Raw genomic sequence first — 18,228 nt, forward strand, 5'->3', positions numbered from 1 at the left:
CTGTTTCTGTTTCTGTTTCTGTGGAGAACCCTGACTAATACATGAGGAATTATTGGCTTCTAGGGCTTCTCTATGACCAGAAAATGCCATAGCCTGTGTGGATCCCCAGCCCAGCTTGACTGGTAAATGCTGACCACAAGTAACACTTCATCTGACAAATGGTGGGACCAGAAACCCAGAAACCAGTGTGGGGACACAGCCAGCAGACCATGGTCTCTGGAGGGATCATAGTAGAAATCCTCTATCAAACATGAGAGGAAAACAGGCAGCAGCAAGACTCCACAGCGGCTGCTCTCTGGTTAGCTCCAGTGAAGTCATTAGCACCAGGAAAGCAGGGGAACTAGCTTAGGAATTCACCAAAACCCACCTCCAGGCCTTGCAGCCTCACAGTAGAGAGAACAACTGTGGCTCCACCTGGCCCTGCCCGCAGAGGCAGTGGAATGTGTGAGTATTTTGTTTAATACTCCACGTCGTTGCTCTCTGCCTCCCACAAGGGATTTAAGATGGCTTACAAACATGGCCACAACATTGGCAATGAGAATAAAATAAAAATAGACGATATAAGCAAAGCAGAAGGAAAATCAGGCAGGGGTGTAAGATGAAGTGAGGAATGAAGTCAGCATCTGAAGCAGCCAGATTTAACTATATGGAAGCACATGAGATATTTGTTACAAATTCAATGTCCTGGGGAAGTGGAACCCCAGTGTCCCAGTCATCCTAACATCTGAGAATTATTTAACTGGACACGTGAAAGAAGGGACCATGAACTTACTTAGCTGTGGGTTCTTAATGCAGAATTTGAATCTTCTGAAAAGAAATGAGATGCCTGTGTTCACATGCACTTTTCTTTTCTACTCAGATCATGTAAATGCTCATCAAATTATCAGAGGACTCCAGGACCCAAAACCCATTCACCATTAGTACCACTGCTAACCTTTCCAGAAAGCCATGGAAGGATGGAACCATGATCAGGGGATACTAGATGTGATATTGTTAACTGCACTGGATACTTACTAACGATCAGCATCTGGGCTAAGCGTGTCCCATGCACTATCTCACTTTAGTCCTGGAAGCAAGCACTATAATCACTGCCATTTTATAGATAAGGAAGCAAAATCTTGGAGGTTAATTTCCCCCACAGTTATGCAGTTGGTCAATGTCAAGATTAATTTCCAGGCAGTCTGGCTTCCAAGCAGCAGGTACAACTGCCATAAATCCAACTCACCACATTGCAGGAGAGAAGGTTTCCTGATGCAGAAACACACCAGGGTCTTAGGGGGAAGCTCCGCTCGCTGTTCCTTATTCTGAAACCAAAAAAAGACACTGTGAACCATTATCAAGTAAACTATTACTCTTAACTTCTGATTTGTGTTGTATCTGCACAATTCTTTGAATGAAATGGACTCTATTCTGTAATTTTCTGGCAGCTGGCATATTTTTGTCTTTTCTTAAAAATCATCTTCAAGGTAGAGCTCATTCTCAGAAGAGCTCATTCAAGGAAATATCTAAATCCCATCTCTGCCACTTATTGACAGTCTGACTTTGGGCAAGTTACTTAGTTAGCTTTGTTATTCTTTTTCTTATTCTTTGTATTATTATTATCATTCCAGTGCTCTGTGTATGTATTTTTCCACAATATAAAATAAATAAAATCAACTAACTTTATTTTGTGAAGCATGTAATACTCAGAAACTAAAATAATTTTTTAACAGGAAGAGAAATATAAACCCTTTTTAATAAAGAACATAAAGGTAAAAATTTTCCCCAAAAAGGATAGTGGTGGGAGATCGAATTATGTAGGTCATTATCAAAGTAACTCCTGAGCTAGAGTAGAGAAGAGGCCCATGGACAGAACATATTTGTATTCCAAATAATAGCCGGGGACAAAATAATGATCCTCTGCATGACATTACTGTTTACCATGACTGCAAATGCCCTGGGCAACACCGTGGCAGGTAAAGCTAAGTGGTGATTCTAACTGTTACACAGGAGGATAGAACGCCATCTTGTTTTCAGTCAATGTGTCCACTTAGAAAACCCAAGAGAGGTAAATAAAAATCTATTGGAATGAATAGAACAAAGAGAATTCTATACAATAGACAAATTTAAGGAAAGTATACTAAACATAGGTTTAAGGTATAACTAATCAAGATATCTATTGAGAGAAAAAAATTCTATTAAATATAGCATCAAAATATAAACTATTCCAGAATTACTCTTAACACAAAAGTGATAATATATAAGGAAAAGTACAAAATAACTGAATGCCTACTAGAGCCCTGTGAGTGTGCAGCCCCTTCCCCTGTCTTAGTTTTCTTCAGAGAATGGAGCCCCCGAGGTGTCCTGGGCTTGCATGAGGGTCTCCATTGCCTGTCTCAGCTCTGTGGGTGGGTGCTCCACTAGCCCAGGCTCCTCTGTGGGTTGCTCAATGGTGTAAGTCCGGGCTAGAGCAGACCTGACACACAGAGAAGCATCACTACAGTGCCTACAGCCCCACTCGTTCCAGGCACTGCTCTGTCCTAATCCACTCAGTCCAGGAGAAGGAGAGGTCAAGGTTTCCATTTTGCAGAAGAGGAGATAGAGGCACCGCCTAAGGGCTCACAGATGGTGACCATGGAGGTGTGACCTGAACCAGGCAGTCTGGTCTCAGATTTCATGGCCACCATCATACTCCATAGCTTCCTTTTTATCAGGGGAATGAAAAATGATGACAATTATGTTAAAACTCTATGTACATATAAAAGTACATAAACATCAGGATAATTTATTGGGTTATTAATCTGTAGTGTTTTTTGACTATTCCTCATTGCATATTTTCCTCCCTGGCCTCAGGTTTGTGAATGTATGAGCTGTGTTGTCATACGATGTCTCTCACCTGGTTTAATACATTCCTAATGCTGTCCTGGAATTCTTAATACCTTTTCTTTTTCAAAAAAGATCTTGCAAATTATGTGGCAGTTCTTTCTCTCTCCCATTTCAAGCCAGCATTCTGGACTCCCTCACCTAAGGGGTAGTCAGGTTGCAGGAAAATAGTAGAAGTTTCCAGAAGGTTATAGCACATTCTGTCTCTGGAGGGAGACAAAAATGGGAAGGAGGGAGAAAAGAAAAATGAGGTGAGAAGCTGGGACTTAGGAGAGACTCCTTCCAGCTGGGGAAGGCAGGGAGGTTAGGGGTTCTGCCAAAGCACCACCTCCTCCACCACCACAGTATCTCACAGAAGCTTCTGGTCCCTAGTGGACAATGGCTTAGTGTCTGCAGTTTGTGTGTGTGCTTAGCCTGTCTCCTCGACACTGAAAATCTTCCAGGGGCATAGGCTCGTTCTACATTTTGTTCAACACTGCATCTCTAATATCTAGGGAAGGGTAGCCCCTGGGCCCAGAAATCTCACCAGAAAAATCTTTCCTGTAACTAAAAAGCAGCATAGATGGAGGACTTCAAGGCCCCTGTGGGCACAGAGAGTCAGGGATCACTCAGGGACCTCAGTGTGAGCCTAGGACCTGGAGCCCCCAAATACATTGTTCTGTTCAAGAACCCTGAGAAATATGTGCAGAGAAAGACACTCCAGAACTGATTGAGATTTAATTCAGAACTGGGATCTAATTTTACTTAACAAGTAAATAAGGACATAGGACATTTTTTGCACACTCACGTGTGTAGCTAAGATTTATACACCTGTCCCATCGGTAGCCCAGGGTGCCACTCCTCCTCTGTGTGTGAGGGAGCCCTTGACAGGCGAGGGGAGACAGGGAGGTCACGTGAGCTTTCTCTCTCATGGCTGGGCATGAGGTCACTGCAGCTGGTGGTCTTGAATGCACAGAGTCCTCCAGCCATGCCCCCAGCAGTCCGGGAGCTGGGGAGAGTCATCCCTGTTTATTCTCACAGAGTGCCTCCCCTCCCAGTCCTCACTTCACAAAACGCGCACCCGATTGCCTTGCTGGGGGAGACAGCATGTTTCTGATGGAACTCAGAAAGCTATTGAGCTCCCAAGGGGAAGGGTGAGATCTGGGAGAGATGGAGGCACGGAGGTTCCAGTCCCCTTGGGATGAGCTGTCCCTCCCAGGCAGGCACTCATGGTGGCTTTCCTAGACTCCTTTGATCAAAGCATGCTCTTGCAGAACATGCACGGCCTTATCCTGCTGCCTGTGAAATGTCCAGCTAAGCTGCCCTCTCTCCTTCTGACCCTGGTTGTCACTACAACTCAGATGGGGACCCAGCTTCCAGAAAGTTCTTCTGAACCCCTAAATCTTCCCCCTGGGAAAAGACTACATCTAAAAATAGGTAGAATCATCAGTTTTCGATGGGGAGATTATATATCAATTATGCATATTTTTACTTAATTACTTTTGTTTGTTTTCCTGGTTTTCCAAAGTTCGTGTCCATTTTACATTTGAAAAAGGAAAATATATATTTTGGCATCATCCTTGAATGGCATGAACAATCCCTTGTGAAGAAGCCCCAGCGTCCTCCCATGAGTCCGGACCACCACCAGCACCAAAGACCTTGCCGGAGAATCTGGGCTTCGAGTCAGCTGAAATGTTAAATGGGCCTTTTTGCTATTAAAACTTCCCCCCCGCTTTGACTTAAATATAGTGATAAATAGCGCTGGAATGAGGTTTTTGTTCACCAAAAGTTTCTCCCAGAATAGAAACTGCCCCAGTATTTTTCTTGGGAAGTACATCTATCTGGCAATGGTCACTGTTGACATTTTAAGCTAATGCACTCTGCTATGCAAAGCTGAGCCCAAAAAGCAAAGAGCTGTTTGCCATTTTGTGTTTCTTTTTTTTTTTTTTTTACCCAAACTCTGCCAGCTGGGGTAAAGACACCCTTACTAGTCAAACGTGCTCAGCACTTGGACTCTTTGCTTGTAAATTCCTGACACTCCAGGCACTGCCTGGGTTGGTTTGGCATCGTGGCCTTCAAGCTGGGGCAAGTGGCCCAAAGCCTTTCTTATCCTTCTCTCTGGCACTTGCGGCCTCCAGCAAAAGAAAAATTAGGACAGTGTTCTTTGCATGAGGATAGAGTTTCATATGCTCTGGTCTCTTCAGAGGGGCACCACTCCACAGATGAAAAACAGCCAGCCAAAAATTAAGCAGCTGGCCCCTCTGTCAATCCAAGTTCTGGGGTCTGGGGCCTAAAACACAGCACCTGTTGCAAGTAAGCAGTTGCAATGGTCCTGCAGCTGCGGGTGCTGTTATGCAGCCATCTCATAGCAACAACACAGCAGTCGTTGTCAGTCTGACACGTGAGGATGGCATAATAAATGCATTTTGTCACAGCTCCTGCTGCCCCCCAGAAAGAAACCCTGCACAATTTAACAGGATCACTACAAGTCATCATAGAGAAACACTCATTTGACTGGGTCGATTAGCCTCTTGGACACCTTTCTACTAGGTTTCTATGGTTACCATGTTCATTATTTTTGTAGAACAAAATACCAATTCACAATCTGCAAACCACAATCTCCATCAGATGCTGCAAACCCAACCCCCCACCCTTCCTGCTTTCCTCTGGCATCAGTAACCAGGATGATAGGAAAGTGCCCTGGAATGAAATCACTAAGCATTTAGGCACTTCACATTCTCTGTCCCTACCGGGGAGAAGCCTGCAAGCACAGAGACAGGCAGGGATCCCAGGATCAAGGGGGCTGGAGAGGGGCAAGGGGTCAATATCACACCCAAATCTTTGGTAATACTTGTATGTTCATCTTGGCTTGGGATCCAGAGTAATTATTTTTGATCCTATCTACCTCTGTTGACATTTTGGCTAGATTGCTTTTCAGATGAAAAAGTTTTATTAAAGAATTGCTTCTGGAAAATAATTTTCAAACCAGTTCTGTGCGTGTCGTGATCAAATTCAGGATAACATTGCAAACAGAGACTGTGAATTCCTGAAAAGATTTGGAGTGTGTATTATTATCCGTGTCTCATCTGCCACTTGAATGCAGACGCGGAAAATCTTGGGCAGTGGCCCTTTTGTCAGAAGGAATCAAATGGTACCGCCCTGCTGGAAACGATCCCGGCGGCAGCCCCCCAGGCTCACAGCCAATTCAAAACACGAAATGACACCCCAGCATCCAGAATTGCAGGGCCTGTGCTCTGCTGCCTGGGCCCTCCACCAGGTGCCCCTTTCTGTGGCCTCTGCTTTGTCAGAGACATGCTGTGTAGAGCAGGGAACAGGCAGCCTTGACATCCTTAAAAGCACTCTCCTTGGTATTGTTCCTCTTATTTTATTAATACAAACTCTCACGCCTGTAATCCCAGCACTTTGGGAGGCAGAGATGGGCGGATCACAAAGTCAAGAGATCGAGACCATCCTGGCCAACATGGTAAAACCCTGTCTCTACTAAAAATACAAAAAAAATTAGCTGGGTGTGGTGGCACGTGCCTGTAGTCCCAGCTACTTGGGAGGCTGAGGCAGGAGAATCACTTGAACTCGGGAGGCGGAGGTTGCAGTGAGCCCAGATCACGCCACTGCACTCCAGCCTGGCGACAGAGCAAGACTCCCTCTCAAAAAAAAAAAAAAAAAAAAAAAAAAAGACACTGAAAGGGCACTGTCTTTTTAATTAAGTTGTTCTCTCTCCCCCGTGTCTTTAGTTCTATACAGAAAAAATGTCATATTTTATTATGCTCTGAAGTCTCTGTTTTAGTTTACTCTGACAAAGCTGTTGCTCAGAGTAAAAGTCAGCAAGTCACCCAGCCATAACACACATTGTCTATACCAGCAGGGCAAAGGTGAAATAATCCAGGGATTGTCCCCAACTCTCTTCTGACATGACGGATGGTTGGCCCAGGGCCTGATGACAACAGGAGCTACGACAAGCAGGAGTATTACAAGATGAAGGGAGATTTGGGACGATGTTTGATCTTTGAAGGTCAGCCTTCCTGCGTACGAGGCAGAAGTCAAGCTGACGTCTCTAAGCTCCTCTCCTGGTTTTGAGCAAGCATGTTCCAGGAAGCTGATTTGTTATTTTGGCAAGTGACTGTTTATCATGATGCATTTCGGGGGAGTTGGGGGTCAGGTTTCCTGTTGCAGGGAGTTCTGATAGTTCCTGATATTTACATAAATAGGCCTTCAACTATTGATGAAAAATGTAATGTGGGAAGGTGAATTTCAACCCTATGTGGTTGAAACTCAACAAAAAGAATATATAGAGATAAAAAGCTGGGGAGAATGTAGTCTGTATATTACGAGGATTCTTTGAATCCATGCATAGAAATTTGTTGTCTCCATTTTTCTTCCACACAGAACACTTAAAATTTAAAAGTCAGGAGAGGCAACTTTGATGCTGAGAGATGAGCTCTCCATGACATCTCCCTGAAATAGTTCGGATTTATCCTGCAGCCGCAAATCAGAGTCATGCATTACTTCTTTCTGAAAAACAAATTTAAAACCACCCGTCATTCCTCATCATTTGTACAAAAATCCTTATGAAAATGATTAAAGAAGGTAATGGAAGCACAACTCCCGCGTTGGTAAGGACAGAGCAAAGACTTTCCATAAAAGCTAGTTCCCTTCTCCTCCTTTTGAAAACCAAACCAAACAAAAATATCTGGCTGAAACGACAGTGAAACAGCAGAAAATTATTTACCTTCAAAATTGCAGACAAAATAACCCCCCACACACAGTTCAAAGAAATGAACTTGTAAATATTGTGACTTATTAAAACAACAAGGCTATAATTCACTTCACCTCCAGAAAAAAATCAAAACAGCACTTGCTTAACCTCCACAAGAACCCTGAGAAGTTGGCAATGCAAAGGACAGCTCTTTTTGCAGGAGCAGCAGGGAGAGGGAGACTTCGCCTCATGCATGTTTACACAAGGCTTAAAATAGATTTTGAGTGCCTAACGCTGCTCAGCGCCTTAGTGTAACTCCAATGCCAGCCTTCCCAGCAGCCAGTGGACTCCGACCTTGATCCCTGCACCGGTGCCAGGCAGGCCCCAGGAGCATGTGCTACGGAGCCAGTCCACAGAGCTCCCTCCTCAGGGACCCGACACCAGAACTGGACCTTCATCTGGCTGTCCCCAGTCACTCCCAGCCCCTTCTCAGGCATTTTCACTTTCTGGGCAGAAGGACAGGTGGGCTGTCTCTTCGGTCTCAACACCCAGCTGTCCCAGCCAGGCATGGAAAGTGAAAGCTTGCTGCTGAGAACCACCGCGACTTACAGGAAGGAGCCCTGAGGTTTCTGTGACCCCAGGCCCTTGACTGGAAAGTGGCTACTGAGGCTGAGTGTCTCCTACCCCTGCCCTGGTGTGTGCCTCCCTGGGGCAGAGGGGGCATCTCAGTCATGTCCCTCTCCTCGGGAGGGGGAGGGCCCCACATGGCCCAGAGGTACTGGGGGACCAGCTCAAGCTCCTTTTGCCACAACACTTTTCACCAGAAAACTCTAAGCCTGCAGGGGCTGCCCCTCAGCCAGCTCCTGTGCACAGGTCAGGAAATCAGAGCCGCTGTCAGGCAGGGCAGGCCTCAAGTCCGTGAGCATTTTCCAGGTCAGAGCCTTCTCAGAGCTGTGGCCTGCTACACCCTACCTGCTAAACCTGCATGGAACCCTGGGCTGATCCCCCTAGGTCCATTTAAAACCTGGAGCTCTACGACCAGTTCTAGCCCAGGCAGCACCTGCCAGCCGTCGCAGAACAGCTCAGCACAGCCTGGCAAGGCCAGCAAGCCACTGGGCAAACTGGTTATCTCAGCAGGGCCCAGCAACAAAACTTTCTGCCAACTCAGGTGAAAGAGAGTGAGTACATGTCTGTAATGTCTCTGTGTATGTGTGTGTACATACAACACACACATACAGACATATATATACATATATATTGAGGTATATCTGCACATATATATGAAAGTATATATTTGACAGTAAATGTCCCACAAGTACAGGAAGCTGCATAAAGCAAACATGAAGTTTAATGAAGTCCTATAAGGCGAAAATGCTTGTAACCCCCAGCACCCACTCTAGAGCCTTCCCACCCCCCTACAGAACCCCACTCCCAAATCTCTCCTCCCTCCTGGGGCACAGCTGGGCTGAGTCTTATGGCCATTAGTTCTCTAATTTTCTTTGTCATTTTATTACCCAAGTGAGATTCATCCTCCATGGAGCATAGTGTTGCCTTTTATCTTTGGCTATGCCTTATAAGTCAGTAAGTGCCCACGCCTGAGGTAGACATGCATATACATATATGCATGTGTGCATATGCATGAGTATGAAAGCAGATGCTGTAACATGCTTAGAACAGAATCCACACTCCTCTCCCCTTCAGGCTAGTGCCCTGCTATTTGGAATGCCATTTATTGGATAAACAACAGACAAGTATAAATTAATACCATACTTTAAAAAAGAAAACTGCATGTGGTGACTCAAGCCTGAGCCGTTAGAACAATTCCCCGAGTATGAGTGTGAAGCTACTCCCAGAGCCAGGAGGCCTCCATGTGTATCTCCACCACTCCCTCTGCAGCCCCATGGGGGGTGAGCCTGGGGACCCCAGTGAAACCATCTCCAGCTCCTACCAGATTCCCTGCTTCTTGAGGAAAGAGGCCAGCAGGGCTCAGTACATTGGCCACAGAACACAGCCAGAGAAGGAATCCAGGGTGGTCTAGGCCAACCTGTACCCCCTTGATGGGGTCGATTGCCAAATATCTGTGAATTTCGGGACCAGTTGTTACACACAGCCATTATTAAAAATTAAAATGAATAGATTTGCAATAAAATAAATTATATTAAAATTCAAGATAATAACCCCCACATTGTGTTATTATCAGTGTTCTCTAGGCTGCGTGTCTGTTTATCTGTCTGGTGATATATGTACGTCATTGTACTTAAGGTAGTGGCTCTGCACACCCTTTCCAAGTCTGTTTTTGGTGACATGGCATTAGCTTTCCATTGGCTGTCATGGGAGGATTTATACCACAGACAATGACAAATATTACAAACCAGGTGTCCCATACATACACACAATATACATCCATCCATATGCATATACCAAGCACACTTATATGCATGCACCACACAACACACACACACCACACTACACACAATACACTGTTGGTTCCTCCCCCAAATCCTCAAAGATTAAGAACTGGAAGCCAAGCATCTTTTAAGGCGGCCTTCCCAACCTGAGACCTTGGGTGGCCTCCCAAGTCTGAGAGAAGTTGGGATGTCTCATCCCCACCACAGGGAGGTGGCTCTGGGCAGGGCCAGAACCTGATGCGCGGCTAGTGGAGGCTGCGATGTGGTCAGGGATGGCCTGAGAGGGCTCAAGGCCCTCTGAGCAGAGCCCTGCTCACACCCAGGGTCCTTCAGTCAGGCAACAGTAGCCCACGGTTTTCTTGGGCGATCTATGTCCCTGGCAGCATCTGCCCCCTTGGAATTGCAGGTGGTCTGCAGCACCTCCACACCTGGAACCCCACGAGGAGCCTTGCCTCTGCCTTCACAGCCTGTTTTTTGAGGACAACAAGGGGGCTCTGCCTGGTGCTGGGGATAGATCAGGAAAATGCCCCTGTTCATCCATCTACCTCCTGATCTCTTTTCATCCCAGACTGGCACACAGCTCCTGGAACCCTGGGAGTTTGCTGTTTTCTGTGTGCTAATGAGATGGTGGGTGGCTGAACTCTAGACAGTTTCAGGATGGCGGCTAGTGGCCAAAAAGACCAACCATGATGCCACTTCATCCCCAACCCAGAGCGGGGGGGAGCGGCTGGAGACTGAGTCAGTCACTAATGGCTAATGATGTATCAATCACACCTACATCATAGAACCTCCACAAAATCCCCAAACAATGGGGTTTGAGGAGCTTCCAGGGTGGTAGAAGCATCCACATGAAGTGGGGAGCTGTGCACTGAGAGGACAGGGAAACTCCACACTTGTTTCCCCAATACCTTCTCCTATGCTTCTCTTGCATTTGGCCACTCCTGAGTTTATCTTTCATAACAAAACCATAATTGTAAGTAGAGTGCTGCCCTGCATTCTGTGACTCATTCTAGCAAGGGAGAAGGTCATAGGAGCCCCTGATTTCATAGCCGGATGACCCTTGGGCCTTGTGGCTGGTGTCTGCTGTGGGGCAGAGTCATAGGACAGAGCCGTTCACCTCCAGTGTTCATGGCATGAACTTGTTGGACACCCAGGTGGCGCTGGATAACTGGAGAACTGAGAATTGAGAATTGCCACTTGCAATGACACCAGACAAGTGCAAAGTCAGACAAAGTCCTGTGTCCTCTCTAAGAAGGCCAATGCCCCTAGTTATTCTTTAAGCCTGAATCCAAGGGTCTCCACTATGTCTCCTTCTTGGCTGTGAAAGACAGCCCCCTCCACACTCCCATCCCACTCCCCGGCAGTCCCCAGAACATTTCCATGGCATTTATCACTACAGAGAGGTTTGGATAGGTCTAGGAAGTTAAGACCTCCATAGGCCAGGTGGATCTGGGCTCACCCATCCTTTTCCTGCCACCTGTGCCCCACCCACATCTCCAGAGCCCAGACCCCAGGTCTGGAGCCTCTTCTCACAAATACATCATGCCCAGCCGTCACACCTGGGACCCCACGATGCTGTATGTTTCCTGCTGTGTCTCCCAGCAGACTCTGCTCCACCACTGCCACCTGGGCAATTCGCAGCAAGTGCATCCAGACCACAGGCATTGGCAGCAAGGAGGCAGGCCAGGGGCAGAGACAAGAGCCAAATCCTGATGTTGACATGCAAAGGATGCCACACCTCCAGGGACATCCAACAGGCAGCCAGTTCCAGCCAGTTCCAGGGGATGAAAATACAGAGATCCTTTACCCGCCTCCACCCCCTCTCCAAGCAAAATTGCCCAGTGCTCCTTTGAAGACTCCAAGGTTGCATCTAAAATGCTTCTGGAAATTACTGTTTGAGGTGTCACCCACCCCCCACATCCAGCCCCTCACAGGCACCTCAGTTGTGCAAGAAGGAGGAAGAGCTGGGGGAAAGATTAAATAGAAGGTGTTGGCGGGAGTAGGGGGAAGATGAAATGACAGGAAGATAAACACGGGGTCCTACACCAACAAGACCCAGGGTTGGGGCTGGGTGACCACAGCCAGCCACTTGATGTCTCCAGCTCTCTTTAAAATAGAGACGGAGTGAAATCTTTCTTGTTGTGGCAACAAAGTGAGGGAGGCACGAAGAACCTCTGTGAATGTGATGAGCCCACTGAGGAGAGGCGAGACCACCAGGGCAGGCGGGGCTGTCCTCACCAGCTGGCCCCCTTGGGCCCAACACGCCCCTGCCTGCCCTTCGGCCCCTGCCTGAGGGAAAGAGGAGACCCCAAGAGCAGCCAAAGACGCTGAAAATGAAACACAGAACAAAAGCATCAAGACCAAAGCAGAATGGAGCAGTGGTGTGTGAGTCTACGGGGCCATCCTGAAGGGTGAGGCGGTCACTGACAGCGGGGGTACAGAGGCACAGCCGCAGTGTCAGATATCTGTGCCTTTGTCTCATCCTCTGTGAAGTGCCGATAAAACACACATTCAAAATGTGACTTCTGCCCTGTCAGTGGCTCCCTAATCTGGGGAGGCAGGCTTCAAGATGCTTTCAGTCCCTGGGGATGTTTGCAGACAGAAGTAGAGAGACATTGTCCGTGGAAAGCCATAATCATCTAGTATTTGAATGTTTCCGAAAAGGCTTGTTTTCGTCTGAAATGACATAGCTGCCCCTGTCGGTTTTGTCCACCCTGTATGTCCTGTTCCTTTCATTCTGGAAACACAACAAACGGTGCGTAAACAAACGTGGGCAGCTCTCTACGCAGTGTTCTTTGAGCCTGGTCCACACTGAGCTGCTCCCACAGCTGATGCAGAGTCCGTAGCTACGGATCCTGGACAACAGGTCACACGTTCCAGGAGGATTCTAGCAAGTTCTCCCCATACCCAAGAAGCCTGTGAGGCTAATGTTCAGATGAGACGGCTCTGTGGGAGGCCACAGCCTGTGCTGTGGGAGAACTTTCCCAGGCATGCAGGGCAGGACGGATCCATGGAGCCCACCATGTATGTTTCTTAGTATTCTAACCAGATCCCTCAGAAGTCAGATGCAGAGAACACAGAAATCAACCTGTGTTTTACAGCACACTGATCCAGCTCTCTGCATAAGGCAGTGGTTTTCAGACAGGTGCATAAAGGGCTGTGGGAGTGGTTGCTAGAATGCAGATTCCCGGCTCCTCCCCCAGAGATTCAGACTTGGCGACTCTGGAGTGGGGCCGTCCTCATTCATTCCCGGCTCCACCACTGACCTGCGTGTTTCTGTGAAACCTCTGTGCACCTGAGGTCTTCTGAATGAGGGGTACTGACTGGACATAGAGATACTAAGGGCCTTTTTAAAATCTATTTTCCAGGTGCTGCGATGGTTCAGTAATGTAGTATCTCAGGCCTGGTGCACAGTATGTGGTCAGGGTGCATTGCTTTTGTTAGCAAGATAAGGTGTCACATGCTTCTTGGATTCCAGGGATTCTTTCCTCTATCTGTCTACAACTGTCATCCTTACCCTGGTTATTGGATTGATCCCATACATGGATTTTGGGAGAAATCCTGTTGAGACAGTGTCCTTGCAGTTTCTGTCTCTTAGCAACAAGCCTGGCCCTCTGCCCCTCCCCGACAGTGACGAGACCTAATCTGCCCTTTGCCCTGTCAGGCCACCATCAGGAAATAATTTCACAATTCTAGTGGAACAGCAGGGGCCCCTTCACAAGACAGTTATGTAATAGAGCTCGTATTTGCAAACAGCCTGCCTCCCTAGCTGACTTAAGCAGGAAAGGAATTTATAAAATGACATTAGAAAGCTTCTATCTCAGGAGGGCTCGAGGATCACATGAAGACGCTCTGGGCCCTGGTGACACAGGTGGCTCAAGTAAGGGACACTCCCCTTTGGCCTCTGCCACTGCTGCCCTTGAATTTCCTGCTCCCCTGCAGGAGTCAGGACTCTGCCTCCCAGGGTGTCAGGCAATCTGGACTGGCAGCTTGCAGGGATCATGTGGGGTATGTACCCCAAGAAAAGTGGGGTGCTATTGCTAAAGAAAGGAGGCAGAGGTGCTGAGGCCACACACACATACACATTTGCACACTCTCATACACATTTGCACACTCTCATACACATGCATGCACACACACATACACAATCATACACCCCCAATCACAGACACACTCATACACTCATGCATGTACTCATATACACACAATCACTCACTCATACTCACACACATACCCATACACACTCATGGATATACTCACACATTCATGGTCACACTCACATATACATACTCTTATACATATGTTCACACACTCCCTTACACACTCACACACACACACCTACACACTCATACTTATACACATGCATGCACACAGCCATGTACAATCATACACACACACTCATGGGCACATACTCATGCTCACACAATCCCACATGCACACAAACATATATACAACATACCCATACACACGAATGCATATACTCTAACACTCATGCTCACACTCACATACACACTCACGTATACACAATGACACACACACCCCCATATACACATTCCTCATACACACTAATACACACACCCTTATGTACCCTCACACACAATCACATATACACAATCACACACGCACACATGCCACACACATACATACCCTTATACACACTTACACACATACACTTCCTCATAACTCACACATACCTGCTCACACACAGTCACAGATACATACACAGACACACACCTGCACATACACACATACACACGCTCACACTCATGCCCTCTCCAGCCCTTGCTGTGCTCCAGCCCTGGGCACGGCTCAGGTGCAGGCTACAGTGGAGCTCCATGACTGGAAGCCCGTGGCTGAGGGCTGCGTGGAGCTGACAGCTAGGCAGCCGCTAGAGCTGAGTGTGGCCCTTGTGAGGACCAGAGGTGCCACTCGTTTCCAGGGAAGGAGAAACAGAGTGGAGCAGGATGGGTCTGTACCACCTGCTGGCTTTCAGTAGACAAAGTAGGTCACACGACTGAGAGACTGTTGAAAGTCCCTCTGGGAAGGCAACAGTCCGAGACAGCACTTAACGGAGGAGGGGCCCTTGGGGCCCTGAGTGAGGGAGGAATTGCTGAGCAGGGACGAAGCACAGAGCCCAGCCCGCTTGGGACATTTTCAGGATTTTTCTAAGCTGGTTGTGAAAGTTGTCTATTGTTGAAAATTAAATTATACAAAGTTACAACTAAACACATTATATTAAAACTTCCAGCTTGGTGCTGACCTTGACCCGGTGTGGCATGTCAGCATCACTGCTCCTCCTCCCAACTCTGCCGTCAGTGAGGGAACTGGAATCACGGAAGTCAGCAAAGGCTACAAATTAGGACTTCTGTGCTCTTCTGGAAAGCCAGTGAGACTCCTTGATCAGCACAGCCCTGGCTGGAAGGCATATTATTGCAGGTTACCTTCAGCTGTCCCAGTCATTCCCATGGCCGGCTTGGGACCTAGGCTTTGGACTCCCAGCTCCCATCTCATGACTCATGGACTGGAGCCTGTTCTCATGTGGGATGGGGGCACTAACTCCCCTGCACTTCAGGCCTTCTCTGTGCAGGATCTGAGGGCTCCAGCATCCAGAGAAACCCCTCAGGCCAAGAGCCAGAGGCTATGGGCAGGGTACGGGCAGCTTCAGCTAAAAGGACCTTCTCCAGTTCAGCCGCCACCTTTCAATGTGCTTTCCCCCTTTTATCCCTTCTGTGTTCCTCCTGTGACCTGACACCATCCACAGGTACCATCCATTTACAGGACTGTTCACATCCACTCACCCCTACTTCACACATGTGACCCAACTGCCCATTGGCTCGGCTCCCTCCTGGCTGCCTCCTGCAGAGCCCTTTTCACAAAGGGAAATCTGTGCCCTGTGGTCACAGCAAAGCCAGACATCAGATGGTGCAGGTGGGATGGAAAGAATTGAGCTCAGAATTCTCTGGGGGGTTTACAGATCACAGTAGACCTGAGCACAAAGAAGCCAGCACTTTCCATCAACTTCATATGCTTTTATGTCAAAATGGGCTCTAGCTGAGCACACTCCCACACTTCACTTACAGACACGCCAGCATTGTAAGAAGACAGCAGACAGCTAGTGAGGGGCCAGGTGAAGGTGACGCTCCCGGCTGCTCCAGCACTCCATGGCCACATCATGCCTCCTCTCATCGTCTCAGGACAAGCAGGGACCTGGCCAGGCTCAGTCTGCAGAGGTCAAGCACATCCTCTTTCAATGTATTTCTCTCTCATCTAAGAGCACAAGCTTAAGATCATTATTTGATTCAACCATGACTTTTCTTGCAGCCCTAGTGCAATGTGTTAACAAGCTCATTCCATTAACTAATTTTCTTCTTTTTACAAAGAAGTACAGTAGCCCAGGGAGGAAAAAAAAAAAAAAAGGATGCAGCATTTGACTCAGAGGAGCCACGCTGGGCTTTCTTCCAATGCAACTGCAGGTAGCACTTTGAGAAAATAAGGCCTTTGGATAAATTTGCCTGAAACAAGTGATTCCAATTTCCCCTATTACAGACGTGGTTCTTGACTCTCTTGGCAGGTGAGTGAGTCAGATGGGCAAATTAATCAGATGGTGAACGCCCCAAGACCCAGCTCCAAATTCAACACCAGTTGCCCTGAAACTATCATTACATGCTACAAACCCAAACAGGCCTGAACTCCACAACCCATTCCCTGGGCAGGCACCAGTGCCAGGCGGAAAGTTTCAGGGAGTCAGCCCGTCAGAACGTGACCTCCCTGAGTCCACACACACCCAGGCGCCTCAGACACAATCATCATTATTATAAGAGCAGCAGCAACAAAGCCTGCCTCTATAGGCTCTCTGCCTCTTCCAAGCTCGGACGCATATTAAATTATTAATGCTAATGGGGCCTCCCATGTTGCAGATGAGAAAACAGAGAGGTGGTGTTTTCTGAAGAGCAAATTGTCGATTGCATTACAATGATTAGAAATTGTGGCTGATATACCCCGTGACTAGACTCTGCAGTGATTTTAATATTTGAAGACTTAAACGTCTTAATTTCAAGTTAGAGGCCACTGCTAAAATTCTATGAGGACTTATATGCATGTATTACTATCAAACTCCACTTGGTCCCTGATTTCAGAATGCAAGAGATCAGACGTCTGTTTAAGTGATAATCTGCTTTTTTATAGCATTGTGATATGGCAAAATCTATAGTAATTTTAATTTATTGATATAAAGGGCAAATAATCACTAGTGATTTCATTCTGACCGTGACTCGTATCAGTCATGCTGTTGTTGCCAAATAAACCCAGGCATTGGCTATGTGCTCCAATCAGTACTCATTTCCTTTCTTCTCCCACATTCAGATCCAATCTTTCCACTTTCTACTTTGCCTTTCATTCTGTCTTTGTTTTGTCTTTTGACTTTCTAAGCTTGTATCCCTTATAACCTATACTCCATGGAAATAAGAACAGGTCTAAGCAGGAGATGCTGATGTGGAGATTCTGAAAGAGACTTTTAAGCCTCTTCCACACTCTATCTTCTTGGTTCACAGAAACCTTTGTTAGTCTGGAAAGTGGTCCCCGTCTCCCACAGGAAAACACTTACACACAAGTGAACAGGAGGACAAGGAGAGGCCCCCCTCTGAGGGTGGGCATCCCCTTTCTTCATGCCCACCTGCCTTCAGGAGAGGCCCTTTGTGGTTCAAGAGCCTCTTTCCCCAAGAGTGACAGGAAGGAGGGCAGGGAACGAGGAGAATTTGGAAACATGGAGGCAGAGGGGTTGGCCTGGAGACTGGGGATATCCCTGATTCTTGGAAGGGGTGTGAGTCTGGGGGAGCCTCTTGGGGAGGTTGAGGTCAGTGCTGGAACTCATAGGACCCCAAGGGGAGAGACATGGCTGCCTTGTACACCCAGAGGGCTGGATTGGGCTGCCCAGGCTGCAGACCCAGCCAAAGACTTCCGTGCCCACATCAAACCCGGAAGCTCTGTCTCCCTCTGCATGGGCATCTTAGCAGCCATCCTGATGGGCCAAATACCATAGGCCCTTACTGTGTTTCCTGGGCACGGTGTCAGGCCCAGAGGTACACATGGGAGCCAGCTGCACATGCTGAGACTGAATTTCTTACCAGTCAGCTTAGTGGGACTTATAAATATGTTTCTTTGTCATTTAGAAAAATAATGTGACATTTCTTGCTTTTGATTACAGTGGAATGTTTTAACTAGGATCAAATTCAACTGCATAGAACTAGAGTGACCTGATAGCAGCTT

At 47.4% G+C, this 18,228-nt stretch overlaps 1 long non-coding RNA gene across 3 annotated transcripts in view; it reads right to left on the minus strand.

The window, feature by feature from the left end:
• Window positions 1–18,228, minus strand: part of LOC134807650 (uncharacterized) — a 62,698-nt gene that overhangs the window by 24,111 nt on the left and 20,359 nt on the right. For 2 of the 3 annotated variants that reach the window (XR_010148644.1, XR_010148646.1), the window contains exons 4-7: window positions 16,042–16,185; window positions 15,224–15,378; window positions 2,876–3,068; window positions 1,226–1,304 (exon numbers count right to left, since the gene is read on the minus strand). This is a non-coding gene — a long non-coding RNA (uncharacterized LOC134807650). Of the gene's footprint in view, window positions 1–1,225; window positions 1,305–2,875; window positions 3,069–15,223; window positions 15,379–16,041; window positions 16,231–18,228 lie in introns of all 3 variants that reach the window. The other variant, XR_010148645.1, reaches the window with a different exon arrangement.

Source organism: Pan troglodytes, chromosome 11, assembly GCF_028858775.2.
Source record: "Pan troglodytes isolate AG18354 chromosome 11, NHGRI_mPanTro3-v2.0_pri, whole genome shotgun sequence".
Taxonomy (NCBI): domain Eukaryota; kingdom Metazoa; phylum Chordata; class Mammalia; order Primates; family Hominidae; genus Pan; species Pan troglodytes.